This window comes from Schistocerca cancellata, chromosome 1 (assembly GCF_023864275.1).
Source record: "Schistocerca cancellata isolate TAMUIC-IGC-003103 chromosome 1, iqSchCanc2.1, whole genome shotgun sequence".
In the NCBI taxonomy this organism is placed as follows: Eukaryota; Metazoa; Arthropoda; class Insecta; order Orthoptera; family Acrididae; genus Schistocerca; species Schistocerca cancellata.
Window position 1 is genome coordinate 868,362,488 of NC_064626.1, and position 19,456 is coordinate 868,381,943.

General features: G+C 41.2%; 1 pseudogene; it reads right to left on the reverse strand.

Annotated features, from left to right (window-relative positions):
* Window positions 1–17,224: 17,224 nt before the first annotated feature.
* On the reverse strand, window positions 17,225–17,344 carry LOC126104854 (5S ribosomal RNA; annotated as a pseudogene).
* Window positions 17,345–19,456: the final 2,112 nt, after the last annotated feature.

Here is a 19,456-nt window from a genome sequence, read left to right on the forward strand (position 1 = left end):
GTCAGCAGCATATGCACAGACACACACACACACACACACACGCGCGTGCGCGCGCGCGCACACAACTGATGTCTAAAACATGAATGTGGACTATCAAATTAAGTAAAATATGGTGTTTCAGTCTTCGATCGCTTTTCTTTATTTTCAATTACCGGTTTCAGGCTAGCTGCACATCTTCAGATCATATATTGTAGTTACAGAGTAACTTGTCCGTACAGAACACTCGGTTCGCTGTCGCTGACTTACGACAGCGAACAGAGTGTTCTGTACGGACAAGTTACTCTGTAACTACAATATATGATCTGAAGAAGGGCAGCTAGCCCGAAACCGGTAATTGAAAATAAAGAAAAGCGATCGAAGACTGAAACACCATATTTTATTTAATGAACGATCGCGGAATTCCCATTGAGACAATCATGTCTAGTTTTGGTAAAATCAAATTGACTAAATGTTTAGAACTACACTTGGTATAGGGCACCATGGACCCTTGAAATATTATTCACATTTAAATTGTTCTATAAAACTCATGATGCTACTTTAAGTGTCACCAAATTAATTCAACGTCTAAAATGTCAGCAAAAATATGTAAACTTCATCAGCAACGCAATGTTTTTATCAGTGGTTTTTGTAACCTTGTTGTTGTGGTCTTCAGTTCTGAGACTGGTTTAATGCAGCTCTCCATGATACTCTATCCTGTGCAAGCTCCTTCATCTCCCAGTACCTACTGCAACCTACATCCTTCTGAATCTGCTTAGTGTATTCATCTCTTGGTCTCCCTCTACGATTCTTACCCGCCACGCTGCCCTCCAATGCTAAATTTGTGATCCCTTGATGCCTCAGGACATGTCCTACCAACCGATTCCTTCTTCTAGTCAAGTTGTGCCACAAACTTCTCTTCTCCCCAATCCCATTCAATACCTCCACATTAGTTACGTGATCTACCTACCTAATCTTCAACATTCTTCTGTAGCACCACATTTCGAAAGCTTCTATTCTCTTCTAGTCTAAACTATTTATTATCCATGTTCCACTTCCATACATGGCTACACTCCATACAAATACTTTCAGAAACGACTTCCTGATTCTTATATCTATACTCGATGTTAACAAATTTCTCTTCTTCAGAAACGCTTTCCTTGCCATTGCCAGTCTACATTTTATATCATATCTACTTCTACCATCATCAGTTAGTTTGCTCCCCAAATAGCAAAACTTCTTTACTACTTTAAGTGTCTCATTTCCTAATATAATTCCCTCAGAATCGCCCGACTTAATTCGACTACATTCCATGATCCTCATTTTGCTTTTGTTGATGTTCATCTTATACCTACCTTTCAAGACACTGTCCATTCCGTTCAACTGCTCTTCCAAGTCCTTTGCTACCTCTGACAGAATTACAATGTCATCGGCGAACCTCAAAGTTTTTATTTCTTCTCCATGGATTTTAATACCTACTCCAAATTTTTCTTTTGTTTCCTTTACTGCTTGCTCAATATACAGATTGAATAACATCGGGGAGAGGCTACAACCCTGTCTCACTCCCTTCCCAACCACTGCTTCCCTTTCGTGCCCCTCGACTCTTATAACTGCCTTCTGGTTTCTGTACAAATTGTAAATAGCGTTTCGCTCCCTGTATTTTACCCCTGCCACCTTCAGAATTTGAAAGAGAGTATTCGAGTCAACATTGTCAAAAGCTTTCTCTAAGTCTACAAATGCTAGAAACGTAGGTTTGCCTTTCCTTAATCTTTCTTCTAAGATAAGTTGTAGGGTCAGTATTGCCTCACGTGTTCCAACATTTCTACGGAATCCAAACTGATCTTCCCCGAGGTTGGCTTCTATCAGTTTTTCCATTCGTCTGTAAAGAATTCGCGTTAGTATTTTGTAGCTGTGACTTATTAAACTGATAGTTCGGTAATTTTCACATCTGTCAACACCTGCTTTCTTTGGGATTGGAATTATTATGTTCTTCTTGAAGTCTGAGGGTATTTCGCCTGACTCGTACATCTTGCTCACCAGATGGTAGAGTTTTGTCAGGACTGGCTCTCCCAAGGCCGTCAGTAGTTCAAATGGAATGTTGTCTACTCCCGGGGCCTTGTTTCGAGTCAGGTCTTTCAGTGCTCTGTCAAACTCCTCACGCAGTATCGTATCCCCCATTTGATCTTCATCTACATCCTCTTCCATTTCCATAATATTGTCCTCAAGTACATCGCCCTTGCATAGACCCTCTATATACTCCTTCCACCTTTCTGCTTTCCCTTCTTTGCTTAGAACTGGGTTGCCATCTGAGCTCTTGATATTCATACAAGTGGCTCTCTTTTCTCCAAAGGTCTCTTTAATTTTCCTGTAGGTAGTATCTATCTTACCCCTTGTGAGATAAGCCTCTACATCCTTACATTTGTCCTCTAGCCATGCTTGCTTATCCATTTTGCACTTCCTGTCGATCTCATTTTTGAGACGTTTGTATTCCTTTTTGCCTGCTTCATTTATTGCATTTTTATATTTTCTCCTTTCATCAATTAAATTCAATATTTCTTCTGTTAGCCAAGGATTTCTACTAGCCCTCGTCTTTTTACCTACTTGATTTTCTGCTGCCTTCACTACTTCATCCCTCAGAGCTACCCATTCTTCTTCTACTGTATTTCTTTGCCCCATTCCTGTCAATTGTTCCCTTATGCTCTCCCTGAAACTCTGTACAACCTCTGCTTTAGCCAGTTTATCCAGGTTCCATCTCCTTAAATTCCCACCTTTTTGCAATTTCTTCAGTTTTAATCTACAGTTCATAACCAATAGATTGTGGTCAGAGTCCACATCTTCCCCTTGGAAATGTCTTACAGTTTAAAACCTGGTTCCTAAATCTCTGTCTTACCATTATATGATCTATCTGATACCTCTCAGTATCTCCAGGATTCTTCCATGTATACAACCTTCTTTTATGATTCTTGAACCAAGTGTTAGCTATGAGTAAGTTATGCTCTGTGCAAAATTCTACCAGACGGCTTCCTCTTTCATTTCTTACCCCCAATCCATATTCACCTACTACGTTTCCTTCTCTCCCTTTTCCTACTCTCGAATTCCAGTCACCCATGACTATTAAATTTTCGTCTCCTTCACTACCTGAATAATTTCTTTTATCTCATCATACATTTCTTCAATTTCTTCGTCATCTGCACCTTATCAAAAAATAAGTCTGCAAAAAAAATATTGTTGGCATTTCGATCTGATGCTGTGTTATTCATGGTTCATTGAATGAACTGACATCACATTCATTTTGACTTGTTTTTCAATTATGCTTCGCCGTATCAAGCACCATTTTAATGAGGAAGAAGATAATGGCTCACGTTCGACACTATAAAAATTAATCAATGGTATCGACAGGTTGTTATTACTTTTTATTACATCTGAACTAGACACACTTGAAAGCTTGTACAATGAAAGGGAAAAACTTTGTCCGGCTCGAATAATGAGTCCAAGAACAGAGCACTGCGCATGTTGAAGTTTAGAAGTGCCAGTGTTCACAACTCTAGCGGTCTGTGGAGCTTCAGCTTGGTGTTTACATCGTCAAATAGCAGCAATATAATAGTTAGGATACAGTTTATGTCTAAACTCACTGCAGTGTAACTCATCGTATTATTTGTTTTGAAAATCATTATTCGAGAACGTAGAAATGATTGAAATTTAAGAATTCCCTGTCGGTAGAATTACTACAACGATGACTGTTTCACATCTGTTTCAGCGGCCCAGTGAATAGGCTGATGGTTTACGAACGTAAAGGACGAGCGTTTGAATCTTATTGGACTCTTTTTTATTTAGACCTGTGCAGGTAATATTTTATATCTTAAGTGGCTACAAATGTTATAGTTGTAGGCGTTTCTAGGTTCCACATTCTTTCAAAAGATTCCATTTTATAATAGTCTAATCCTTAAACAAACAGACAAATGGTCATAGTAAAATTATTGAAAATGGATGTATTTATTTGTAATTACTTCGACCGTCACCTAGTGTCTCTGTAGTTCTCAGTTAAGAGAAACGTATCAGCGTATCATAGGTCTGCTTCAAATTGGCTGGTGTGAATGTTCGCGAGTGAATAATCGTTCTCTTTGTAAACAGTGTTTGTAAATCTGAGGCAGGACGTCGTTATGGTGTTGGTGCTTCCACAGCAAGAAGATGGATTAGACAATTTAAAGATAATGGCGAGGTAGTGAGACGTCCAGTACCTGGAAGACCACTAGTCTCTACAGGGAGACAAGATGAAGAATTGGTAAGCGCGGCCCAGAATGCTCCTTTGTGACTCACCCGGGAACTAAGGAGAGCTTCACATTTATTGGGCTCGTCGAGAACTGCTACGTTCGCCACACACGCTAGAAGAGGATGCATAAGTGTAAACGTTGGGGCTGGATGTCTTACAAGGGTGCAGACACTTTAGACCGTATCAAAGACAAGTTCAATTCAGCATACCATGAACATTTCTTTGAAAATGTAATCATCCCTGGAGCTCGACTTTAGTACCCCGAAGAATGTCTCACTTACCAACATAATATTCACCCATCACACACTAGCATTAGGATTCAGAGCTGGTTTCAAAGGAAGGTGAATATTATTCAGTGTCTTCCGCGGTCTCCAAAGTCACATGATCTCAATCACATAGAGCATGCATGGGCTCAAGAAAACAAAGCCACTTGGCCAGACTCTCCTCCGGGAACTGTCAACGCCCTATGGAACTTGGTTCATTCTTCATGAGAGAGAATTGCCATGGACGAGGACATTTTCGATGTTGTTGATGTTATTGCTTCAGTCAAGAGACTGATCTGATGCAACTCTCCATGCTACGCTATCTTGTGCAAGCCTCTTCATCTCCGAATAACTACCGTAACCTACATCTTTCTGAACTTGCTTACTGTATTCATCTCTTGGTCTCCCTCTATGATCTAAATATTAAAATGCTGATCCTTTGATGTCTCAGAATGTGTCCTATCAACCGATCCCTTTGTTTGATTAGGTTTTGCCACAAACTCTTAGTCTCCCCAATTCTATTCAGTCCCTCCTCATTAGTTACGTGATCGACCCATATAATCTTCAGAATTCTTCTGTAGACCACATTTCGAAGGCCTATATTCTCTTTTTATAAAAAACTCTTTATCGTCCATGTTTCACTTCCGTACATGTCTACATTCCAGAGAAATATCTTCACAAAAAAACTTCCTAACACTTAAGTCTATATTCGATGTAAACAAATTTCTGTTCTTCAGAAATTTTGTTTTTGTCATTGCCAGTCTACCCCTTATATCCTCTCCACTTCGGCCATCATCAGTTATTTTGCTCCCCAAATAACAGAACTCATCTGCTACTTTAAGTGTCTCGTTTCTTAATCTTATTCCCTTGGCATCATCTGATTTAATTCAACTACATAATATTATCCTTGTTTTGCTTTTGTTTCTGTTCATCTTATATCCTCCTTTCAAGAAACTGTCTATTCCATTCAACTGCTCTTCTAAGTTGTTTGCTGTCTCTGACAGAATTACAGTGTCATAGGCAAATCTTAAAGTTTTTATTTTTATCCATGAATTTTAATTCCCACTCCAAATTATTCTTTGGTTTCCTTTACTGCTTGTTCAATGCACATGTTGAATAACATGGAGGATAGGCTGCAACCCTGTCTCACTCCCTTCTCAACCACTGCTTCCCTTTCATGCCCCTCGACTCTTATAATTGCCGTCTGGTTTCTGTACATATTGCAAATAGCGTTTCGCTCTCTGTATTTTACCCCTGCTACCTTTAGAATTTCAAAGAGAGTATTCCACTCAACATTGTCAAAAGCTTTTTCTAAGTTCACAAATGCTATAAATGTAGGGTTTCCCTTCCTTAACCTGTCTCCTAAGATAAGTCACAGGGTCAGTATTGCCTCACGAGGTCCTACATTTCTACAGAATCCAAACTGATCTTCACCGAGGTCGGCTTCTACCAGTTTTTCCGCTGTTCTGTAAAGGATTCGTGTTTTGAAACCGTGACTTATTAAACTGATTGTTCGGTAGTTTTCACACCTGTCAGTATCTGCTTGCTTTGGAATTGGAATTACTACATTCTTCCTGATTTATGAGGGTATTTTGTCTGTCCCATAAATCTTGCGCATCGGTTGGAAGAGTTTTGTCATGGTGGTTCTTGCAAGGCCATCAACAACTGCTGGGGCCTTGTTTCGACTTGGGTCTTTCAGAGCTTTGTCAAATTCTTCTCGGAGAATCATATTTCCCATATCATCTTTATCTACGTCCACTTCACCTTCTATAATATTGCTTTCATCTCCCTTGTATAGACTCTCTATACAGGGTGTTACAAAAAGGTACGGCCAAACTTTCAGGAAATATTCCTCACACACAAAGAAAGAAAATATGTTATGTAGACATGTGTCCGGAAACGCTTACTTTCCATGTTAGAGCTCGTTCATCGTTGATTATTTCATTCGCTTTTTTTATTACACGCCGGACGTAGTGGCCGTGCGGTTCTAGGCGCTACAGTCTGGAACCACGTGAAAGCTACGGTCGCAGGTTCGAATCCTGCCTCGAGCATGGATGTGTGTGATGTCCTTAGGGTAGTTAGGTTTAAGTAGTTCTAAGTTCTAGGGGACTGATGACCACAGCAGTTAAGTCCCATAGTGCTCAGAGACATTTTTTTTATTACAGACGACAGCCAGTCCTTTGACCGAGGATGTCCAATACATACGAAACACTCGTCATTGTAGTAATTCTATTGATGTGGAATTCTTATATTTTAACCGTTTCTTCGTGCTCGAATAATGATTTTCAAAAGAAATGATGAGTTGAACTGCAGTGAATCTCGACATATACTGTATCCTAACTATTATATTGCTTCTGTTTGACGATGTAAACACCAAGATGAAGCTCCACAGACAGCTAGAGTGGTGAACACTGGCACTTTTGAAATTGAGCACGGCGCAATGCTCTGTTCTTGGACCCTAAATTATTCGGGCCGGGCAATCTTTCTGCCTTTCATTGTACAAATACAAACTTCTGAGGAAGGCTGCGACATTTACCAATCGGAACTATGGTGCCAAGTCTACCTTAACCGTTTTATATAATACTAAACAATACCAAAATCTAATCATAATTCTCCAAACTACGAGATGTAAAAATGCACAACCTAGCCACAGACAAACTTGTTCCATTTTAGGACGGGAAGAAAGTGTTTTGGCGAGATGTTTATTGTAATATATCACTTAGACACACAGTTTTGTAATACACACAGAGAACTTCTAATTCATGGAGTAAGAAATCTTTGTGTACACTGGTGCCAAAAATTTAAGCACAAACCACTATTTTCCCGCGTTGTGTCTAATTCACGATCTAATGATATAAAATATCAACACATGTTCGTACAACTGCTTTCTGCACGGTAGATGGCATTCTGCTCAAAGGGCAACCATGTCAACGATGACGTCAGTGCACCTAGTAAACGGGGTAGTGTTTTGTACTCAAACTATGTACACAGTCACAGACGGTGCAGTATGGCACCTGCCAGAATCTCTGCAGTGGAGAGCCATAAGAAGAATGGAAGCAGAACAGTCGCTAACTGATGTGGCCCGAAGGCCTAATATGAATCATTCTGTTTTTTATCGGATGTGGCGACAATTTATAGAGACTGGAACAGCATCCCGAAGACCAGGGCAGGGTCACATGTTACATCAAAAGGAGAGGATCGTTATTTGGCCGTAGAGGCACGACAGTATCGTCTTACAAGGGAACCTCCCAATCGCACCCCCCTCAGATTTAGTTAGACGCAGTGGATAGGCCTTGAAAAACTGAACACAGATCAATCGAGAAAACAGGAAGAAGTTGTGTGGAACTATGAAAAAATGAACAAAATATACAAACTGAGTAGTCCATGTGCAACATATGCAACATCAAGGAGAATGTGAGGTGAGGAGCGCCATGGTCCCGTGGTTAGAGTTAGCAAATGCGGAACGAGAGGTCCTTGGTTCGAGTCCTCCCTCAAGTGAAAATTTTACTTTCTTTATTTTCGCAAAGTTACGATCTGTCTGTTCATTCATTGACGTATCTGTTCACTGTAATAAGTTTAGTGTCTGTGTTTTGCGACCGCACTGCAAAACCGTGCGATTAGTAGACGAAAGGACGTGCCTCTCCAATAGGAACCGAAAACATTTGATCGCAAGGTCATAGGTCAACCGATTCCTCCACAGGAAAACACGTCTGATATATTCTATACGACACTGGTGACGGCATGTGCGCCACATGACAGGAATATGGTGTCGACCCACCTAACTTGCACACTTTGCGAATGGGTAAAAAGATTCTTCTACCTTGCCCGATTTAGGTTTTCTTGTGGATGTGATAATCACTCCCAAAAAAGTGATGGAAACATAAGAGTTTGTCACATAAACTGCAACAAATGAATGCAACAGTTTCATAGTCGCACAGTTTTCCCTGTGCTCTGTCAAAACATATGTTTTTTACGTTTTCGAATGTTTCCGTGTGTAGACCGTCAAATCCTGCATATGTCCAAGCAAATCTAAACATGTCCTGGAATTTTGGAGAGCGAAGTTGATTATGTGAGTGCCTGAACTTTAATAATTGTCTGAAAATAAAAAATTAAACTTTACACTCGAGAGAAGATTTGAACCAAAGACCTTTCGTTCCGCAGCTGCTCACGCTAACCACGGGACCACGGCGCTCGTAAGCTGACCCTTTCCTAGATGTTGCCTACCTTGCGCATGGACTACTCAGTTTGTATATTTTGCTTATTTTTTTCATAGTTCCACACAACTTCTTCCTGTTTTCTCGATTGATCTGTGTTCAGTTTTTCAAGGCGTATCCCTGTGCCAACTTATAACTAAATCTGAGGGGGGTGCGATGGGGAGGTTCCCTTGTTAGTACTGAACAGCAACTGGCATCTGACCTCGCAGCATCCACTGGACGTATTGTATCGAGACAAACTGTGTACACGAGGCTTGGGCAGAGTAAGAGTAGCCTTTATTGTCGGAGACCTTCTCTATGTCTGCCTCTGATGCGTCTTGACAGAAGAGAACGTCTAGAGTGGAGTCGTCAATATGCCACCTGGACGATCGAACAGTGGGCCAATGTTATTTTCGCAGACGAGTCCCGATTTGGTGTGGAGAGTGATTTTCAACGCAGTAGCATCTGGTAGGAACCTGAAATACGATTTCGGAATCCAAACATTGTGGAATGAGACGGATATCAAGGAGGATCCTTAATATTGTGGGCAGGGATTATGAGGATGCTGACCTCTCGAACACCTCTTCGTGAAATTGGACAGCTGATTCGGCAAGGTTTAACTGCTGTCAGGTATCGCGACGAGATCTTGGGACTTCATGTGCGGTTGTTGCGAGATGGTGTGGGCCCATAATTTGTGTTGATGGATGATAATGCTCGATCTCATAGAGCACGGATACTCCATGCATGGCGTGGAGTGCTCTCTCTCCCAATTTGAATTCCATTGAGTATGATTGGAGTGCGCTAGGGCGACAGGCTGGATCACGTCAGCATCCACCAGCCACTCTCCAAGACTTGCGAGCAACTCTGCAGGAAGAATGGGATTATTGCCTCAGCATGACCCGTCTTTGTCAGGCCTGTATTGCTGCCAGAGGTGGTAATGGCCCGTGCTGAGTACATTAACCAATTGTCGGAATGTGTGTGCAAAACCGTTAAGTAGGAGAAAACGAATAATTGTTTATGTTCTGCGTTCTTTATATTGTTTCTACTTTACTGTAACCTGTTTACACTGTTTTGTGGCAAAATAAACGCAACCTTGCAAAATTTGCGTTTGTTGTTTTAATTTTGGGCGCCAGTGTACATCATGATCATAGATAATAGTGGAAAAAGACAGAGTGAAAGATGACTAAAGACAATGGTAGGACAGGATTGGCTGATGTGTCAAAAATGTAATCAAAGTAAGTAAGGATTTGGAGTACAAGTGTATTCACAGACACACACACACACACACACACACACACACACACACACACACAAAGAGAGAGAGAGAGAGAGAGAGAGGGGGGGGCTTTCTTATCGTAATGCACCAGTCAAATTACCAAATTACAGAACTATGATCGTGAATAAAAATTTGAGGTCTGCACTAAACTAAAACTATTTCACAAAATATGTAAGATTTGGAGTGCAAACCGCACATTGCACTACTGTCGTAACTTAATTGTTCTGTTGCGTTAAAAGACACACATGTCTGACACATTGGCACTACTGATAAAACTTACAGGTAGTCACCAGAGTTCGATACTCATACCACCCTTTACAAGCATAATGGACCCTCAAATTAAATATTTCCATATCTAAGTTACCTGCATTACGTATCAAAATATACATGGTATACTTATTGGCACTACTGAATTAATTATAGGTTAGTGAGTTTAATTTTGTCTTTGTTCCAAGAAATTAAATTTGTGAAAATACATAAAATTTTGTTCTATAACATTACAAAACACCCCGGGACAATGCTGCTGATCTAACTCAACAGCCTAAAGCATACGTGTCAGCGACAATTACCTAAGTAAACAACGTTTTTTTCCTGACATTCGCATTGACAACATTTTAAGCTGGAAATGTTGGCAGCCAAGGTTACTAATGTGTCATTATTATCATAGCCAGTCTTGGTTCAGTTGACAACTTAGCAGGAATCTGATTCCATGGAGCAAATTATCTTTTATCTATCTATATTAGGTCTCCAAGAAAGACTTCAGCTTCTATTAGAGGATCAGTAGTTGGAGGCAGGATTAAGTTGCTTAGAAACTGTGTTATTGCTCCTAACAACAGTAGTTTTATTGATAAAAATTTAGTTTGGCTAAAACCAGGTTCAAAGCCAGCCAAACATTATAGTCATCATATAAAAGCATATTTGTCATCTTCTTCTGTCGCACCGTGGAGACAAAGTGGCACTTCATCTAATTCATTTTCCTTTTTAAATTTTCTAACTCGCCTATTCGATTATTGGGTTTAACATACCACGCTCTGACCTGTAGATTACCAGTTTTGTTTCTCCTGATGACGATGTCCTCCTGAGTAGTTCCTGCCCAGATATCCCAATGGAGCACTAGTTTACCCTCAAAATACTTTATCCAAGAGGATGTCATCACCGTCTTACCATACAGTAGACCCGCATGCCATTGGAAAAAATTACAGCTGTAGTTTATCCTTACTTTGAGCTGTTCAGATTACCAACACGCAAGGCCATATTAGCTGACGTTAAAAGGTCATATCAGGCACTCATACCGACTGTTGTCCCTTCAGGAGCCGGACGTTTAGTTAAGCAGCTGGAAATCTCCCTGAGTAATATTAAGTGATTGTTTTTGTTGGGAGGGCTACCAAGAGGCACGTACTAAAGATATGAAAGGTTCGTCGAGTACCGTCTTCTCCTGCGTATATACCAACTTCTCCTGTGTATACTGTCTGTTCTGCAGGAAATACAGGATCCTTACTACTCGTTCCCTTTACTGTGAGTGGCGTATCTATGAGAAATTTTTACAGGGGAGACAGGGACCGGGGAGGACACCCATTCCCCTAATTAACAAGTTCCACTGAAACTGAAACCGAACCAGTGAGACTTACTTCACCCGTTGGGGAACAAGCCGTGTCCTGTGTCAAGAAGAGGCGAATACAAATGGGTAGGCGTCAGTCCCCCCCGCCCCCCCCCCCCCCCGAACCATGGACCTTGCCGTTGGTGGGGAGGCTTGCGTGCTTCAGCGACACAGATGGCCGTACCGTAGGTGCAACCACAACGGAGGGGTATCTCTTGAGAGGCCAGACAAACGTGTGGTTCCTGAAGAGGGACAGCAGCCTTTCCAGTAGTTGCAGGGGCAACGGTTTGGATGATCGACTGATCTGACTAACCAAAACGGGTTTGCTGCGCTGGTACTGCGAACGGCTGAAAGCAAGGAGAAACTACAGCACTAATTTTTCCCGAGGGCATGCAGCTTTACTGTATGATCAAATGATGATGGCGTCCTCTTGGGTAAAATATTCTGGAGGTAAAATAGTCCCCCATTCTCCGGGCGGGGACTACTCAAGAGGACGTCGTTATCAGGAGAAAGAAAACTGGCGTTTTATGGATCGGAGCGTGGAATGTCAGATCCCTTAATCGGGCAAGTAGGTTAGAAAATTTAAAAAGGGAAATGGGTAGGTTAAAGTTAGATATAGTGGGAATTAGTGAAGTTCGGTGGCAGGAGGAACAAGACTTTTGGGCAGGTGAATACAGGGTTATAAATACAAAATAGAAATAGGGGTAATGCAGGACTAGGTTTAATAATGAATGAAAAAATAGGAGTGCGGGTAAGCTACTACCAACAGCATAATGAATGCATTATTGTGGCCAAGGTAAACTCGAAGCCCACGCCTACTACAGTAGTACAAGTTTCTATGCCAACTAGCTCTGCAGATGATGAAGAAATTGGTGAAATGTATGATGAGAAAGAAGAAATTATACGGGTAGTGAAGGGAGACGAAAATTGGGGGAAAGAAATGAAAGAGAAAGCCGTCTGGTAGAATTTGGCACAGAGCATAACTTAATCATAGCTAACACTTGGTTCAAGAATCATAAAAGAAGGTTGTATACATGGAAGAACCGTGGAGATACTAGAAGGTATCAGACAGATTTTATACTGGTAAGACAGAGATTTAGGAACCAGGTTTTAACTTGTAAGAGATTTCCAGGGGCAGATGTTGACTCTGACCACAATCTATTGGTTCTGAACTTCAGGTTAAAACTGAAGAAACTGCAAAAAGGTGGGAATTGAAGGAGATGGGACCTGGATAAACTGACTAAAACAGAGGTTGTACAGAGTTTCAGGGAGAGCATAAGGGAACAATTGACAGGAATGGAGGAACGAAATATAGTAGAATGGGTAGCTTTGAGGGATGAAATAGTGAAGGCAGCAGAGGATCAAGTAGGTAAAAACACGAAATGCAGTAAATGAAGCAGGCAAAAAGGAATACAAACGTCTCAAAAATGAGATCGACAGGAAGTGCAAAATGACTAAGCAGGCATGGCTAGAGGACAAATGTAAGGATGTAGAGGCTTATCTCACTAGGGGTAAGACAGATACTGCCTACAGGAAAATTAAAAAGACCTTTGGAGGAAAGAGAACCACTTGTATGAATATCAAGAGCTCAGAGGGAAACCCAGTTCTAAGCAAAAAAGGGAAAGCAGAAAGGTGGAAGGAGTATATAGAGAGTCTGTACAAGGGCGATGCACTTGAGGACAATACTATGGAAATGGAAGAGGATGTAGATGAAGATGAAATGGGAGATACGATACTGCATGAGGAGTTTGACAGAGCACTGAAAGACCTCAGTCGTAACAAGGCTCCGGGAGTAGACAACATGCCATTTGAACTACTGACAGCCTTGGGAGAGCCAGTCCTGACAAAACTCTACCATCTGGTGAGCAAGATGTATGAGAAAGGCGAAATACCCTCAGACTCCAAGAAGAATTTAATAATTCCAATTACAAAGAAAGCAGGTGTTGACAGATGTAACAATTACGGAACTAACCGTTTTTTTAAGTCACAGCTGCAAAATACTAACGCGAATTCTTTACAGACGAATGGAAAAACTGGTAGAAGTCGACCTCGTGGAAGATCAGTTTGGATTCCGTAGAAATATTGGAACACGTGTGACAATACTGACCCTACGACTTATCTTAGAAGAAAGATTAATGAAAGGCAAACCTACATTCCTAGCATTTGTAGACTTAGAGAAAGCTTTTAACAGTGTTGACTGGAATACTCTCTTTCAAATTCTAAAGGTGGCAGGGGTAAGATACAGGGAGCGAAAGGCTATTTACAATTTGTACAGAAACCAGAAGGCAGTTATAAGAGTCGAGGGGCACGAGAGGGAAGCAGTGGTTGGGAAGGGAGTGAGACAGGTTTGTAACCTCTCCCCGATGTTATTCAATCTGTATATTGAGCAAGCAGTAAAGGAAAAAAAAAAAGAAAAATCCATGGGGAAGAAATAAAAACTTTGAGGTTCGCCGATGAGATTGTAATTCTGTCAGAGACAGCAAAGGACTTGGAAGAGCAGTTGAACGGAATGGAAAGTGTCTTGGAAGGAGGATATAAAATGAACATCAACAAAACCAAAACGAGGATAGTGGAATGTAGTCGAATTAAGTTGGGTGATGCTGAGGGAATTAGATTAGAAAATGAGACACTTAAAGTAGTAAAGGAGTTTTGCTATTTGGGGAGCAAACTAACTGATGATGGTCGAAGTAGAGGAGATATAAAATGTAGACTGGCAATGGCAAGGAAAGTGTTTCTGAAGAAGAGAAATTTGTTAACATCGAGTATAGATTTAAGTGTCAGGAAGTCATGTCTGAAAGTATTTGTATGTAGTGTAGCCATGTTTGGAAGTGAAACATGGACGATAAATAGTTTAGACAAGAAGAGAATAGAAGCTTTCGACATGTGGTGCTACAGATGAATGCTGAAGATTAGATGGCTAGATCGCATAACTAATGAGGAGGTATTGAATAGAATTGGGGAGGAGTTTGTGGCACAACTTGACAAGAAGAAGGGATCGGTTGGTAGGACATGTTCTGAGGCATAAAGGGATCACTAATTTAGTATTGGAGGGCAGCGTGGAGGGTAAAAATCGTAGAGGGAGACCAAGAGATGAATACACTAAGTAGATTCAGAAGGATGTAGGTTGCAGTAGGTATGGGGAGATGAAGAAGCTTGCACAGGATAGAGTACCATGGAGAGCTGCATCAAAACAGTCTCAGGACTGAAGACAACAACAACAACAACAGGCGTCAGTTAAACATCGGCGGCACAAACGTATTGTGAACATTAGCAACCATTAGAGAAATGGCAGAAGGGGATGGGAAGGAACATCACGTGCAATCAGTGTGCATGCCAGGAGTTCTCATTACACATTTCGAAAAGGCTATACCGGCAGCCATTGAGGGAACCGGGGGCAACCAACTACAGATTGTGGCGCACGTTGGGGCAAACGATGCCTGTCGTCTGGGTTCCGAAGTCATATTTGGATCATTCCAGCGACTGGTAGAGGAAGTTCAGAATACCAGCCTTGCTCACGGATTTTCAAGAAGCTCACGATCTGCAGCATTGTCCCTAGAACAAATTGTACCCCGTGATTCTGAGACGAGTGGGAGGCAAAACCAGAGACTGCAAGTGTTTTGTGATAAGCTAGACTTCCTTGACTTCGTCACAGGATTGTGAACTGTACGCTCCCGCTACATTGGTCAGGTGTGCGCTGCACACCAGAGGCTGCTACCTAGGTAGCTGCCTGTGTGGGATATACACAATATTTTTTTAGAGTAGGCAACTCTCCATCCATTCCAGATGACAACAGCTTTAGCAGACTCTGAAGCATCAGTGTAAGATCCAAAGAAAGTTCCCCACCGGTGAGAGGATTAAAGTTCTAGTAGTTAAGTACCGAAGCATTCGCAGCAAAGTGACAGAGTTTGAAGCCCTCCAGAAAATTAGTGTAGCTCACATAATACTAGGTACAAAAAGATGGTTAACACCTGACGTTAGCAGCGGTGAGATTTTTGAGGAAAATTTAATCGTACACCGAAGATACAGGTTAATGGGGAGTAGAGGTAGTACATTTGTTGCAGTGGACAAAAAACTCAAATCTGGTAAGACAGAAACTGAAGCTACGTGCGAGATTGTTTGGACAAGACTGAGCATCAAGGGTCCTGGTGTGGACCACCAGACTCCACTTCTGATGTAACCGAAAATTTTAGAGAAAACCTCAGTTTACTTGTACGCAAGTTCCTTAATAACACTGTAATATTTGGAGGGGAGTTTTTGCTAGTGATAGGCGTGACAAGACCTCATGTGAAACATTACTAAATACCTTATGTAGTAGATATACTAACAACGAATTGATCTCTTTGAAGGTGTTCACATCGAAACTGATATCAGTGACCATGAGGCAGTAATAGCAACAATGAATGCCAAACTACAAAGGGTAACTAATAAAAGCAGAAAACTGGAAAAAAGCGGGAGGGTTTAATGTCAGTGAGGAACTTGAAACCTTTAGCAGAGGACAGGAGCATGTAGAGGAACTATTCCTCATCTCTAAAAGAACAGTTTATCATCCACTGGATAGACATGTACCCAGCAAGACAGTTCATAATGGCAGAGATCCTCCAATCACTATAAAGAAACTTCGAAAAAAAAAACAGAGACTACTGCATGGTAGGCATGAAAGAAAGTATAGGGCTATAGGTAGAGAAAAGCTGAATGAAACAAGTTTGCGTGTCAAGAGATCAATGCGTGAAGTCTTCAGTGACTACCACAGGAGAGTATTGTCGAAAGATCTTTCACAAAATCCAATGAAATTCTCGTAATATGTAAATGCTGTTAGTGACACCAAAGTTAGTGTCCTCCTCCTAGAGAATGAGACAGGAACTGAAATTAAGGTTAGCAAAGCAAAAGGATAAATGCTTAACTCTTGTTTTCCAGTGTTTATTTACTAAGGAAAACCCAGGAGTACTGCCCCAATTTAAACCTCGTACCACTGAAAAGGTGAGTGCAATAGATGTTAGTGGCATTAGCGTTGAGAAACAGCTGAAATCCTTAAAATCACAAGCCACAGTGCCCGATGGAATCCTTATTAGATCCTATATTGGATTTGGGACTGAGTTAGACCCTCTGTTAACCGTTATCTGCCAAAGATCCTTCGAACAAAAATCCGTGCGCTGTAGTTGGAAGAAAGCAAACACCACATCCATCTACAAGAAGAGTAGTGGAAGTGATCCACATAACTACTTTCAATATCCCTGACATGCACTTGTTGAAGAGTCCTAGAAGATATTCTGAGCTCAAACGTAATGAGCTATCTTGGAAAGAATGATCTCCACACCAGCCAGCACAGAATCCGAAAATATCGAGCATGTGAAATCCAACTCGCATTTTTCTCACAGGACATACTGAAAACTATGGGTCGTGGCAGTCAGGTAGATGCAGTCTCTCTCGATTTCAAAACTACAAATAAAAAAAAAATCGGTTCAGTGCCACATCCACAATTATTATGAAATGTACGACGATAAGGGGTATCAAGCGAAAATTATGTTTGGATTTAGGATTACTTGGTAGTGATGACGCAACAAGTTGTTTTGGATGGAGAGCCACGTGGCACCAAGGCCTGGTTCAAGTCTTTCAAACTGAACGCCACTTCGACAACTTCCGAGCCCTTAAAACCAACGGCACCCGGTTTCCCCCAGAAGGTCACCCATGCAAGTACTAGCCAGTCCTCACGTTGCTTAACTTCGGTGATCGATCGGGAACCGGTATTACCAACGTGACAAGGCCGTTGGCTCTGGTTGGAGAGTCATCAACAGATAAAGAAGTAACTTTGGGGTTGTCCCAGGGAAGTTTGTTGGGTCCCTTGCTGTTCATGTTGCATATTAATGACCTTGCGAACAATATTAATAGTAACCTGAGACTTTTCGCAAATGACGCAGTTGTCTGTAATGAAGCATAGTCTGAAAGAAGTTGCTCAAATATTCGGTCAGATCTTGATAATATTTCTCAGTCGTGCAAAGACTGGAAACTCAAAAATGTAAAATTGTACACTACACACAATGAAAAAAAAAAAACCGTTGCATCCCGTTACTGTAATATCAGTGAGTCACAGTTGGAATCGGTCAACTCATACAAATAACTGGGAACAATAGTAGGGATATGAAATGGAACGTTCACATAGGCTCAGTTGTGGGTACAGCAGGTATCAAACTTCATTTTATGGGTAGAATACTGAGGAAGTGCAGTCAGTCCACAAAGGAGATTGCTTGTAAATCTTTCGTGCGACCAATCCTACAAAACTGCTCATATGTGTGGGACTCAACCCATATAGAACTAACAAGGAATATTGAAGGTATACAGAGAAGGGCAGCACGAATGGTCACAGCTTTGTTTGATCCGCAGGAGAGTGTCACCGAGATGCTGAAAGGACTGAACTTGCAGATTGTATCCTGAGGAAGCTTACTTACAAAGTGCCAAGAATCGACTTTAAATAATCACTGTAAGAATATACTACGACCGCCTAGATATTGTTCCTGTTGTTATCGCGAGGAAAAGATTACATTAATTACAGCATGCACAGAGGAATTTAAACAAAGATTACATTAATTACAGCACGCACAGAGGAATTTAAACAAAGATTACATTAATTACAGCACGCACAGAGGGATTTAAACAGTCATTCTTCCCAAGCTCCATACATGAACGGAACGCAGGAATCCCTAGTGACTGGTACAATGGGGCATACCCTGTGCCATGCACTTTACAGCGGTTTGTAGAATATGGATGCAGATGCAAATGTACGCAGAGCGGTGTTCATTGATGTACCGTACCAGCCCTTATGAACGATATGAAGGCGTTCTTATTCGAAGATGGACAGTGCACGTCATAGAAAGGGGCGTGCTGGTACATTGTCGTGCCACCTCAGCAGCTTCACGACAAACGTTGCAACAGCAAGTACAGGAGTATGGCTGGGAGCAGCTAAATAATATCTTGTTATTCACAGCGACAGGGATTAGGATGAATCATCTGGTGCGTGGAGAGCAACTTTACTTAATGGACGAGAAATTGCAATCTTGTTTGAACTGACCCTACACAGATAAGATATTACAAAAAGAAAAGAAAATTATGACCGTTCTTTCTTCTCCGAAGGTTAGGAGACAGTACACCCATCGATGAAGAGACCTCGGTTGTGGGGCATGTTACGTGCTTTTCTTTACAAAATGTGTGTGTGTGTGTGTGTGTGTGTGTGTGTGTGTGGACATACTTACTTTTTGCATAAAAAAATGACGGGGATCAGTTTATTTCTTTTTCGCATGCAACGCATTTTTCGGATATTTGTATTAAAAGGCTGAAAGCACTTGGAAATAACACAGATCGGAGTTTTCAAATAAGATTTCATGTAAATACTAGATACAACTGTAAAGTTATATTCGATCCTCTTAGAGTTGTGAATGTAGATCGACACTATACAGCATTGGCGACTGATAACCAAGCATTGATCACACACACTATCTCCACAAATGTGTGACTAGTTCGGAGACCCTTTGACTAATACCATTAATTAGGATATATTGGTCGGCAAAGGTTCAACAGATACGAAAGTAACGGCTCGTGTATTCCAAGGGCACGTATAGGATTGCTAATATTCTCATTTTACCTGGAGTCCGTTACCCCGTTTAATGATCTAGGGGTAAGGCTATGAAGCGATGTGAGATGGGACAAGTATGTAAAACAGTTAGTAACAAAAGTAAATGGTAGTCTTAAATTTGTTGAATGATTTTGGGAAAGTGCGATACGTCCATAAAGAAAAATCGGTTACTGGACGCTGTAACAACGAGTTTTAGAGTATTGCTCCAGCTTACGGGGTCCTTATTACACAAGAATGACAGCAGACATCTCACGAAT